At 39.2% G+C, this 12532-nt stretch overlaps 1 protein-coding gene across 5 annotated transcripts in view; it reads right to left on the reverse strand.

The window, feature by feature from the left end:
- The window catches only part of ANO3 (anoctamin 3), a 390484-nt gene that overhangs the window by 157237 nt on the left and 220715 nt on the right, over window positions 1-12532 (reverse strand). The window lies entirely within an intron of this gene.

Consider the following 12532-nt stretch of genomic DNA (forward strand, 5'->3'; position numbering starts at 1 on the left):
GGAAACAATTACATGCCCTCATACTGACAGTTTTCCTATCTACTTAGGTGAAAGCTTACTTCAGGTAATGCAAGGTGTCATGGATTACTTCGCAGAAGCGAACAGGATTATAATAAAAGTACAGGGCAATCTGAGCTATAAACTGTCATATTAATGCTTAACATGTATACTTAAATGCTTGGAATATACATTATGGGAAATACTATCAGCATAATATATATGTATGCTAGCCAGTGTAGTTTGGTCAACATTTAAATGCTTCAAAAGACACATTAGCCTGTGGTGTGCTCTTTAGGAACCACGTTAACTAAGGTTCTTTCACATTGCATTATTAAAACTATAACACTCCAATTCTGTCTTCCAAGAAATGAGCTCCGTGTAAGCTTGTCTCTCTCACCAACACAAGTTGGCCAATAAAAAATATCATCTAACCCACTTTGTCTCTAATATTCTGGGACCAATATGGCTACAACACTGCATATAAGAATGTGTTAATCATGCACATCAGGCCAAGCCTCAGCTATACTTATGGTGAAGTTACATTAAGTGTCCAGTAGATGTCAATACACTACAATATGTTCCTATAGTCAGTCTGATGAAAGTCCCCTCTCATTTCCTATCAGAGAAGGAATAAATGACTGAGAACTATGGATATGGGCCATGGCTTGGTTGAGCTGGTTATGTATTATGTGCACACAAAAATGCTGACCCTGATTTGGGATTCCTTGGTTATGACGACTTGTGACTTCTGTCCTGGAGATCCGGCCTCTCTGCAGAGCTGGAATTTGAATGGGCATATAGCACAAGTGTATGCACTGCCTATAGCACAAGTGTATGCACTGTTGATCTGTCGAAGGGAAAACTATTTGTTTCTACAATTTTATTTAAACAAGTGATTACTCCATAATATGATTTTATTTGTGGTATTTGGGGAAGTCTGGAGCCCACACTTGCATACTTTGTGTATGCAATAGATCCACAGAATCTTGTAAGATTTTTGCCTGTGCAGTGTACTTCCATATAGAGAGTTAGACAGTATACACGATCAGTCTGGTATTTGGTACAAATAATGCACCATAAACAACTTTTAAACTGATATGAAAGCATTTAATTGTTTTGGGGCTCTCATACTTCATAAGGTACACCTCTAATTTAAAATGAAAGGACCCAAAATTCAGATTTGGAGTCATTCTAATCTATGAAGTAATATACACCTCCTTTTCAAAGGGACTAGATTTTTGAATTTACAAAATAAAGAAGAATTCTTCTATTACAAGTTATTGATTGATTGTATTACAGATGAGGGCCCTATTGTACTGAGCACTGTACAAAGCCATAGTAAGAGACTGAAAGGTTTAAAATCTAAATAGATAAGATGAAATGGGAGAAAGTATTAATATACCAATTTTACAGATGGGAACCGAGGCTCAGAGAGATTAAGTGACTTTCCCAAATTCACAGGAAATCTGGCAGACTGAGGAATCAGAACTCAGATATCTTCAGTCAGAGCCCATGACCTTAAACAGAAGACTTCCTGTCATCAAAAACCAAATGACTAAATATTCAGTAAGTCTATTGTGTAGAAAGGATGAATTTCCTGGGTCTTCTGGTGGGTTTCTTGTTGGTGTGTGTTTTAAGTAGGTTGTTTGTGTGTTTTTGTGCGCATGCTTTAAAAAGGAAAAAAACAAAAACAGCAAAAAAACCCAGGGGAACTGTTTTGAACAGAATGGTATGAAATCTGTTGGAATAGTTACTCCCTGCAGCCGTTGCCAATTCTCATGGTTATGACATAATTCAGCAAAATCCACACATGGCAGCAATTCTCAATGCTCAAGTCAGCTATTCGTGGGCATGGTACAGTGTTAAAAATGGCAGTGTAAATGTTCTAGTGGAGTTGGAGCCTTGGGTCTGAGTCCTGGTAGCGGGTTGGGTCTCAGAGTCTGGGCTCCAGTCTGAATGGAAACATTTACACTGCTATTTGTAATCCTGGGGTGAAAGCCCATGAGTCCAAGTCAGTTGACCAGGGCTCTCTGACTTGCTGCAGTGGATTTTTATATATTTGTTTTGTTTTCCCTAATGTACATGACAAAACACTTCCCTTGACTAGTGTTGCCAACTCATAATTTTGTCATGAGTCTCCTGATAATTGTTTTCCTTAAAGCCTCAGCTCCTGGAGTCAAGTGAATTTGTGATGATTTCAGCCTTCATTCTTAAAGAAAAATGAAGTGTCTAGCCCTCATGGCTGTGGAGAAAGCTTCCAAATGTGACCCCAGTGCACCCTAAAGTTTCAAAAAGCATAAGGCAAATAAAAACAACAACAAATCTATTATTTTAAAGCCAATCTCATGATTTTTGGTGAACCCGATTCATGATTTTTGAACATTTGGGGCTGGCAATACTGCCCTTGACCTATCCAGGAGAGTTTAGGAACACTGATCATACACAATGTAAGCTTTTTAACAATATAAAAAGTCCTCATTCCTGAGGTACTAACTAGAAGGTAATTCATCAGCAGCGAAGTAGTTAAACAAAGCTAAAACTCAAAAATAGAGAGAAGGGTCAGTGTGCCAGCTCTCAGAAAATGTGTCTCAATGGCCACATGATTTATCAGTTATTCAGGAAAAACAAAAAGAACAGAAGTACTTGTGGCACCATAGAAACTAACAAATTTATCTGAGCATAAGCTTTCGTGGGCTACAGCCCACTTCATCGGATGCATGCAGTGGAAAATACAGTAGGAAGATACATTATATATATATCTACACACACACACACACACACACACACACACACACCCCATGAAACAATGGATGTTAACTGATCACTCTCGTTAGAGTGTGTATGGTAAGGTGAGCTACTACCAGCAGGACAGAAAAAAACTTCTCGTAGTGGTAATCAAAATAGTCCATTTGCAGCAGTTGAGAAGAAGGTGTGAGGAACAGTAGGGAGGGAAATAAACATGGGGAAATAGTTTTACTTTGTGTAATGACCATCCACTCCCAGTCTTAATTCAAGCCTTATTTAATGGTGTCAATTTTGCAAATTAATTCCAATTTAGCAGTCTCTCGGAGTTTGTTTTTGAAGTTTTTTTGTTGTAAGATTGCAACTTTTAGTTCTGTAATCGAGTACCAGGGAGATTGAAGTGCTCTCCGACTGGTTTTTGAATGTTATAATTCTTGACGTCTGATTTGTGTGCATTTATTCTTTTACATAGAGACTGTCCGGTTTGGCCAATGTACATGGCAGAGGGGCATTGCTGGCACATGATGGCATATATCACATTAGTAGATGTGCAGGTGAACGAGCCTCTGATAGTGTGGCTATTCAGGGGACACCATCATAAGACCTAATCATATCAGCCACACTATCAGAGGCTCGTTCACCTGCACATCTACAATGTGATATATACCATCATGTGCCAGCAATGCCCCTCTGCCATGTACATTGGCCAAACCGGACAGTCTCTATGTAAAAGAATAAATGGACACAAATCAGACGTCAAGAATTATAACATTCAAAGCCCACGAAAGCTTATGCTCAAATAAATTTGTTAGTCTCTAAAGTACTCCTGTTCTTTTTGCGAATACAGACTAATACGGCTGCGACACTTAAACCTGTCAGGAAAAAACAGACTGACATCTGTTCCTTTTATTACAGTCTTCATCCATAAGCTCTTCCAGAAATGGGGGATATGCCAAAATGTATAGACAGTGGCAAAATTCCAGGTTTGGACTGATCAGAAATTGGGTTCCCTGCCCTTCGCTCATTCCTACTGGGTAGAACAAACTCAAATGGCTTAACCACGGTAATCGACTTGCTCTAGATTACTGTACAACTTTGATTAAAAATATATATATACATTAGTACAAGGGGTTTCTTTAATTTTCTTTAATATTAATTCAAGACATTTATACTGCAGTAAAGGCATGCTCTGTCTTCAGGGACACTCAGGGAATGGGAGACGGCAAAAGGCAATTTTTGCCCCAAATCCCCATTTGGGAGGGCCTGACTAGGTCACAAGGCCAATCACTGGAATTCAGCCCGGCAGCCCCTCACAGTGGAGGGGCAATCAGACCAAACTTGAGTGACAAGGCCGCCCGGTGGGGGGGGGGGCAAGTGGGGCAATTTGCTGCAAGGGCCTCCATGAGAATATAGTATTCTATAGTATTGCAACTTTTTATGGAAGGGGCCCTGAAGTTGCTTTGCCCCAGGTCCCCTGAATCCTCTGGCGGCCCTGCTGAGTGGTGCTGCGACCTTGCATAGCAGGTCACAACACCCAGAGCAGGGAGCTAGGCCCGGCCCCACAGGGGTGGAGCTGAGCTGCCTCTGGGATGGATGTGGTGTGGATTTACTCTCAAGCCTCCCCCCTCCTCTGGCCTCTCCTCAGTGGTAGCTTTTTTGGAAGTGTTGGGGGACCCCAGTTTCAGATTTTTTCCCAGACCTCCAAAATCTGCATTGTCCTGTCTGTATTTGTTAAGATAATTTCCTTACAAAGGCGAGGAGGGAGTGTTACTTAAAACAGATTAAAAACTTGTAGAAAAATGTAAATAGGCCAGGCAGTAAGGTGAGCCATGAGTGAGAAAGATTTAAAGGACTATGGTAATTCAAATCCTATGGGATTACACATGACAACAGATATGAAAATATGTGCAAGTCTCATTTCTATAACACTTGAAAGGATGTGCATTTAGATAAGGGGGGAGGGATAGCTCAGTGGTTTGAGCATTGGCCTGCTAAACCCAGGGTTGTGAGTTCAATCTTTGAAGGGGCCATTTAGGGATCTGGGGCAAAATCAGTACTTGGTCTTGCTAGTTAAGGCAGGGGACTGGACTCAATGGCTTTTCAGGGTCTGTTCCAGCTCTCTGAGATAGATCTCTTTCTCTCTCTATATATATGTATACTTCAAGATGTACAGGATGCATGACAGGAAAGTAAAAAGTTTATTATGCTACAGAAATGCCTAATGCAAATCTAGAATATATAAAAAAAAATCCAGGTAGGTGAATCAACTCCAGTGATAAACAACATGAACTCTTCCCACATTTTAGACTCAAACCCAAAACATTTTTTTTTTCCCTGAGAGTCTAAAATATTTCAGTTTTGGCCATGGCCAGAAGTACCAAAATACAGTGAGAAGGATTTTTCTAGTTATATTATATTCTGATGCTAGTGGAGTCAACAGAATTGTTTCCTAATTACAGGACTGATTGTTTTGGTGCATAAATTTAAAGAGGGTTGCACAGGTGTCACTAGGAACATAATTCAAAGATAAGTGTACTTGAATGAAGGAAATACCCCAGCCCAGCCTGACTCTCAGTGTATATGTCTACACAGCTGCTTGGAGGTGAGATTACCAGTGTGGGTGGAGAGATTCATACTAGCACAGCTCAAGTGGTGGGCCCTAAGGCACTGGCAAATCACCCAAGTTCAAGCTTGCCCAACCCCCTGGGTGACTGTCCCGAGTTATTTCCAGGGCCGCAGTGTCCACCCTAATATTTTTAGTGCGCTAGCTCAAGCCTCTCAACCCACACTGGTAATCTTACCTCCCAGCTTCCGTGTAGACATACTTTGCCAAAGGCTAGGACAGAGGTGCGAAATTTGAAAGGCGGCTTTCTGAGAGCAGTAATCAGTTAATATAAAGCCTCTGTTACGAATAGCCTAATAAACCAATGATTACTGTTAGTGTCACCATATTAGTGCCCTGAAGATGTATATAATGGGCAGATCCCATTTATGAAGATAATGTTTATAGTATATAAGCCAAATTACACAGTTGACAATACAATAAGGTTGACTATATAAGTGGCAGGTTGGTTTGCGTTAATGTCTGTGTGACTGCGTTAGGGATGGTGGTGGATGAAAGTCAAAAAGGAACATTTTGCACTTTGGCTGCTTTGTAACTCAGTTACAACAGACCACTCAGTATATTTTGAAGGAGCAGGGGTGAAGCTTGAAGAGCCATTACAGGGACTTGTATGTAGGAGGGAGGCAGAAATAATGCAACCCGCTTAATTCAAAACTCAGTAGCAAAATCAACTACACCTCTACCCCAATATAATGTGGTCCTCAGGAGCCAAAAATTTCTACTGCATTATAGGTGAAACCCTGTTATATTGGGGTAGCAGCAGCAGGGCTCTAGTGGTGATTTAAAGTGCCCTTTAAATCGCCACCCAAGCCACACTGCCGGAGCCCTGGGGTTACTGCGCTATATGCTAACCCGTGTTATATCGGGTAGCGTTATATCTGGGTAGGGGTGTATTGCATTCATTAACTGGTCATTTGAAGTATAAAAGTTGTATGTTAAGTTTAACAATTGAAAAATCTTTCTGTAAATAATTAAGATTGTGTGAGTGTTACATAGAAGCAAGGTTAAATGAAGAAAATACTCTTGAATAGATGAAATTATTATAATCCAACATTACCACAAGATCATTAGCAAGCTGTTAAACTGTTGACCATTTAGAGCTCAAATAGCAGTTTTAAATTAACAATCAAAGAAAAGGTTTGAACACAGCATCTTCTGAAACCTAGATTAAGAAGTCTCATTTCACTGGGAGCAGAAACCAGAAAAGAGCTAAACACTAGAGATTGCTGTTCTCAAGCATCTGTCTCTAGCAACTACGTTATTAAGACAGACATACTTATCCTTTGCAGCTGTACTTCTAACAGATTGCCAATCCCTTATTTCCTATGAATATTCCAAAACAAATTCACTACTCTATTTTCTGTATTTAAATGAACTCGAAAATTAATACTCATTCAAGATATCAATTGGTAAAGGACTTCAGGTCTCATTCCACAGACATTATAAAAAATTGGGGGGGGGTGTTCATACACACATATCTAAGTATGCATTATATAGATCATCTACATACACACTGTACCATATATGTAATATCTAAGCTTATATCTCTGTGTACTATTGATGTGTAAAGTATCAGATCACTTTACTAGCTGAGCTAGTGAAGTTTTTCCTCTATCTTTCTGTGAAAAGAATCAAATGGAAGAGCATGAATTTGATTCTCATTGGTACAAAATAGCTATGAATAATCACTACAGCTGGGCAAATCCTGACAAATTTCAGTCTGGAAATATTCAAATTTTTAAACGGATTCACTTATAGGAAGTTTTTGCATTCCTTTTTGGTACACTGCTTTTCATGAATATAGTATGACTGGGCTTTAATTTTCCATTCACTTTCTATTGAAATCAATTGGATTGCAAAAGTGTAGTTACTCTTGATTTATATTTATGTGAGTGAGGTGAATCAGGGCCACAAAGTTCAATTAGAACAAAAAGTGAATGTTAATCTCACATTCTAAAATATTCACAAAAAACATTTTTAAAAAGTCACTTTCTACAAGCAGTCACACCAGAAGAGTTAAACTCATCCGATCAGGGAACAGAAAATAATGATGTGACCTCTGTGACCAGTCACTACTAAGCAACACAGTTTTATCAGTAAGCCATCCTGTAAATGAAATTCATAAAACAGCTCCTAAGAACATCAAATATGTAAAAGAAAATCATTCTTCACAGATTTGGAGCAAAATCCAGGGCAAAATAATGGAATTAGATAGGAATATAATTAAAAAAAGTCAACCCAATTTTATGGAAAATAGGTCTTGTCAAACAAACCTGATTTTGCTCTTTGAGGAGTATAGAAATTTGGTTGTTAACGATAAACGTGTAGATGTAATATAGACCTTTGTAAGGCATTTGACCACACGACAGTCTGATTAAAAAATTACCTCTGTACAATATGAATAAAGCATACCTTAAATGGATTAAGAACAGACTAATTAGCAAATCTCAAAAACTTGTTGTCAGTGAGGAATCATTACTGAATGGGGATATATCTAGGCAGGTTCTACAGGGATTGGTACTAGGGCTGATGCTCTTCACCATTTTTAATCAATGATCTGGATGTAAATATAAAAATCACTGCTGACAAAAAATTGATAGATGACACAAAGCTTGGAGTAGTAGTAAACAATGAGGAAAGGCCAGTCACACAGTGATCTAGATTGCTTGGCCAACAGCACCCATTCAAACAAAATGTGCTTTAATACCGCCAAGTGCAAAGTTATATATTTAGGAAAAAAGAACGTAGGCCACATGTATGTAAAGGAGAATTGTATCCTGGAAAACTGACTCTGAAAAGAATTTAGCATTTATAATGGATCAGCAACTCAACATGAGCTCCCAGTGGGATGCTGTGGTAACAAGGGCTACTGTGATCCTCAGATATATAAATAGGGGAATAGCAAATAGGACTTATACTATCAATATAGGACTACTTTGACTATGCTTTGCATTCAAAAACATGTCAACGTTTTTATACCTGTGCTTAATACCGTCCAGTGCCAAATCAATAAACCTATTGTACTGTAAAGAGCAAGAGCAAATGTTTATTATTTTAATGTAGTTTTCTTAATGGTTTAACTACTGCAGTCACAATTAACTGTGTCACTAAAGCAATATAATTGATATGGAAATATCACAGTTCTTTCCAAAACTTACAGACACTACCAATTCTACCTAAGTTAACTATTGGATGCCAATGAGTGTATCAAACCATACCAGCTGCACGACCTCAGCAACGAGCCTTCCAGAGGACAGGGCACTGGACTGGGACTCTGGAAATCTGGCTTTGTCACTGAGCCACTGCGTGACCTTGAGCAAGTCACTTTACCTCTCTGTGCTTGTTTCCACTATTTAGTCTTTGAGTTCTTTTGGGTTTGGATTGTCTTTTATTAGGTGTTTGTAGAGCAGTTAGCATGATGGGGTTCCAAATTGTGCTAGGTGCCTCAAGGACTAATAAATAATTATACTGACATTCTGAATATATTGCTCCACTCATTCCATACAGAATTTGATAATTTTGATAATCTGAAAGCTATATGGTCATTTTAGGAACATAATGATTTTTGTTTGTATTTTTACACCTGTCTCTGTACCATGTTACATTGACTAGCTTGAGGTATTTCAGGTTATTAATGTCTGAAATCATAAAATGTTACAGATTTCACTTTGATATAAAGAAACTGCATTTGAATATATGTTGGATACTAACCTGACCTAATATCTCAAAGAGAAGAAATTTAAAAGTTAGTATGTTACATTCTTTTTTCTAAGACCTTTGGCATTTTAATTCTAAAAGCAAAGGACAGAAGAGAAGCTGGATTTTAGAAAAACATCATCTAGTACGTACAAGGAAAAGAAGAGAAAGCTTTATTTTTTTATTATTATTTTTTTTAATACGGCCTGAATATCCCCATACCAAAATCACTGGAAGATAGCTCCCAGTGAAGACAATGTTTCTTTCACCTGTAATGGGAATTTGAGTAGGCTCTAAGTAATTGGACTCCCTCCAATTAGGAAAGATGCAAGTCAAGGGGAAGAATTAGACTCAATGCACCAACAGTGACACCAGGTTTACATTCATAACGATCATATTTTGTTCTCAGTTAATAAATGTGAATCCCTAATAGTTCTAACCATGTCTAGATGAGACACGATGTATCGATCCCCGAGAAATCGATCGCTACCCACCGATACGGCGGGTAGTATAGACATACTCTCACCCTTTGATTTCCCATATGCTACATACTGATGCTGTGAACCATTCCCAGACTCCATTAGTCCTCTCCTGTCCTTGTACCAGGACAACCATCCCAGCCCTTTCAACTGGACCAAGACAACCATCCCAGCTCTTCCCATGGGAACCTTCACAGCCTCTCTTATGGGAGCATCCTTTCCAGGGGAGCATTCCCCACATTCCCAGTACTCTCATTGTTTCTCCATGTCCAGCTGTCTGGCCCCAGATAGATAGAATTTACCATACACAATACAATGTTCCCCCCAAAATTAAGAAATGAATATATAGAAAGAATAATCCCTTTGCTAAAATCATTGAGGAAAGCATTTTCCTGCTACTTCTAATGGAAACCCCAGATTCCCTGTACTACTTCTTTTCATTTATATATTTTCAGCCAATGTTCTCTAAGTGCTTTACAAACATTAAGCAAGCCTACTAATGCCTGTAAAATACTGCAGATAAATACTATTATTCTGTGCACAAATGGATTAGTAAACTGAGAAACACTGAGTCACTGGTCAACTAATAAACAAAACCCAGGAGCCCTAATATCCCTAGTGTAATTATAGGACGGCACTGCACCCTTCTTTGAGGAGCTGCAGAAAGACATCTTCAGCTCTCTAATATCCTGGGACCAATACAGCCACAACAACATTGCATACTTCTTCAGCTTTGGGAGACGTAACTAACTCTCACTGTGTTCAGAAGAAAATAATTTCATTTTGGGAGAAAGGGAGAGAGGGCAATGAGATAAGTGACTCTGTACAGGAAAGATTACTGACACAGTAGTAGTCCTTAATGCTGCCAAATCTCCTGGGTCTTATAGCTCAAATCTAGAAATGTTTGCTAGGCTATGTTTTAACATAAATGTACGTATCCCCTCACAATATAATGATTATTCTGCTTCCTCCAACTTGGGAAGATGCCCTTTTTACTTCAAAGAAGGTCAAATGACCAGCAGAGAGTGGTATTCTGAAATGTTTAAAAGCCAACTAATAAATGTGAATTTGTGCAACTCAGTTTTGGCCTATTGATTAGAAAAGCAGTATATGGAGTCTGACAGTGTATCAGAGACCTGTGCAAAATCAATGAAAAAAATACCCTACCCTACCTTACCAGCTGAAGGAATTGCAAGCTGTCATTAGAACCTCAAGACATCTCAGGGCTGGTCTACACTGTGTGGGGGGAATCGATCTAAGATACGCAACTTCAGCTACGTGAATAGCGTAGCTGAAGTCGAAGTATCTTAGATCGATTTACCTCTCGTCCTCACAGCGCGGGATCGATGTCTGCGACTCCCCCTGTCGACTCTGCTACCGCTGTTCATGTTGGTGAAGTTCCGGAGTCGACGAGAGCGCGTTCGAGGATTGATATATTGCATCTAGAAGAGACACGATGTATCAATCCCCGAGAAATCGATCGTTACCCACCGATACGGCAGGTAGTCTAGACGTACTCTCACCCTTTGATTTCCCATATGCTACATATTGATGCTGTGAACCATTCCCAGACTCCATTAGTCCTCTCCTGTCCTTGTACCAGGACAACCATCCCAGCCCTTTCAACTGGACCGAGACAACCATCCCAGCTCTTCCCATAGGAACCTTCACAGCCTCTCTTATGGGAGCATCCTTTCCAGGGGAGCATTCCCCACATTCCCAGTACTCTCATTGTTTCTCCATGTCCAGCTGTCTGGCCCCAGATAGATCAGCAGGTAAGCTGCTTTCCTGCACCCCTGCCTTCAGCTCTCTCTTGCCCTTGACTCATGCTCAGAGCCAGAAGACAACACCCTGTGCTTCCTTCTGACTGCTCCTCCAGTCTTCCTGATCTCTGGCAGTTCTCACCTGTCTGACTCACTGGAACTCTCCCTCCCTCATCTTTTATCAGTCTCAGGTGCTGCCCTGCCATTTTAATTGGCCAAATGAAAACATGAGTCCTGGCACATGGGAACTGGACCTACTTCATTTCGAGGAGCCAGAGACTTCGTAACTATCCCAAATACTGTTTATGAAATGACTACTACTGAATATTTATGGTGACTACAGCATAACAAATAATCCATGTAAAAAGATACAAGATTGATAACCTAAGGCTAAAAAGTTATGCAAGTAATTCTGTGCGCACTGGATTGAAAAGGTGACATGGGTGAATGTACACAATTCAGTGGTGGTGGTGGAGGGGTGTTATTGTTTTTTTAAACTATGTGTAACAGATCCCCAAGCCTGTCCATTTAACATCCATTAGACAAGATGGAGATGCCACACAGTTGGCTCTAAACATATTAATATATATTTTCATCAGTTTCATGGACAATTATGATTTGTGTAATGTTACTTTCTTCTTTATTTACAGTTTCAATATTGATCTAATATGTTGCTATAACAACTCAAGTTTGCTTCCTGTTAACTTGGTAAAAACTAGAGCTGGTAAAGTAATTCATAAAACAATATTTATTCAACATATTTAACCTCGACCTGCTGCAAATTGTCTGCAAACAGCACAATTTTTTTTTCAAATGCTGGCAGGTCATTAAGGATATTTCATATTCAGAACTGGAGCTATGTAGATTGGACAGATGGGTTTCTTTTCCCTCATTTGATTGATGTTAACTCTTATAATCAGGTTTCCAGCTCAAATAAACATGCTTACAAAGTCACTATTTATCTTCCATTTTGCAACAGTACTGCAGTTCACCTTTGAACAGCTAACAAATTGCACCCTAAAAGCGGTTGTGCATCAGTGATAAGAAAAGTGATTCATGTACATATGGACCAGTGCTTTCAAAATCCTTTGAGTTAAAATGCGATTTATTTATTTTTATATAGATAGATAATTGTTAATAACCCAATCATGTGTACATATAATCAAGGTAAGTGGCACATTTACAAAAACAGATTAACTTATTTTCTGTTGTATACTTGCTCTTAAAGC

The sequence above is a fragment of the Gopherus flavomarginatus genome, chromosome 5, assembly GCF_025201925.1.
Source record: "Gopherus flavomarginatus isolate rGopFla2 chromosome 5, rGopFla2.mat.asm, whole genome shotgun sequence".
In the NCBI taxonomy this organism is placed as follows: domain Eukaryota; kingdom Metazoa; phylum Chordata; order Testudines; family Testudinidae; genus Gopherus; species Gopherus flavomarginatus.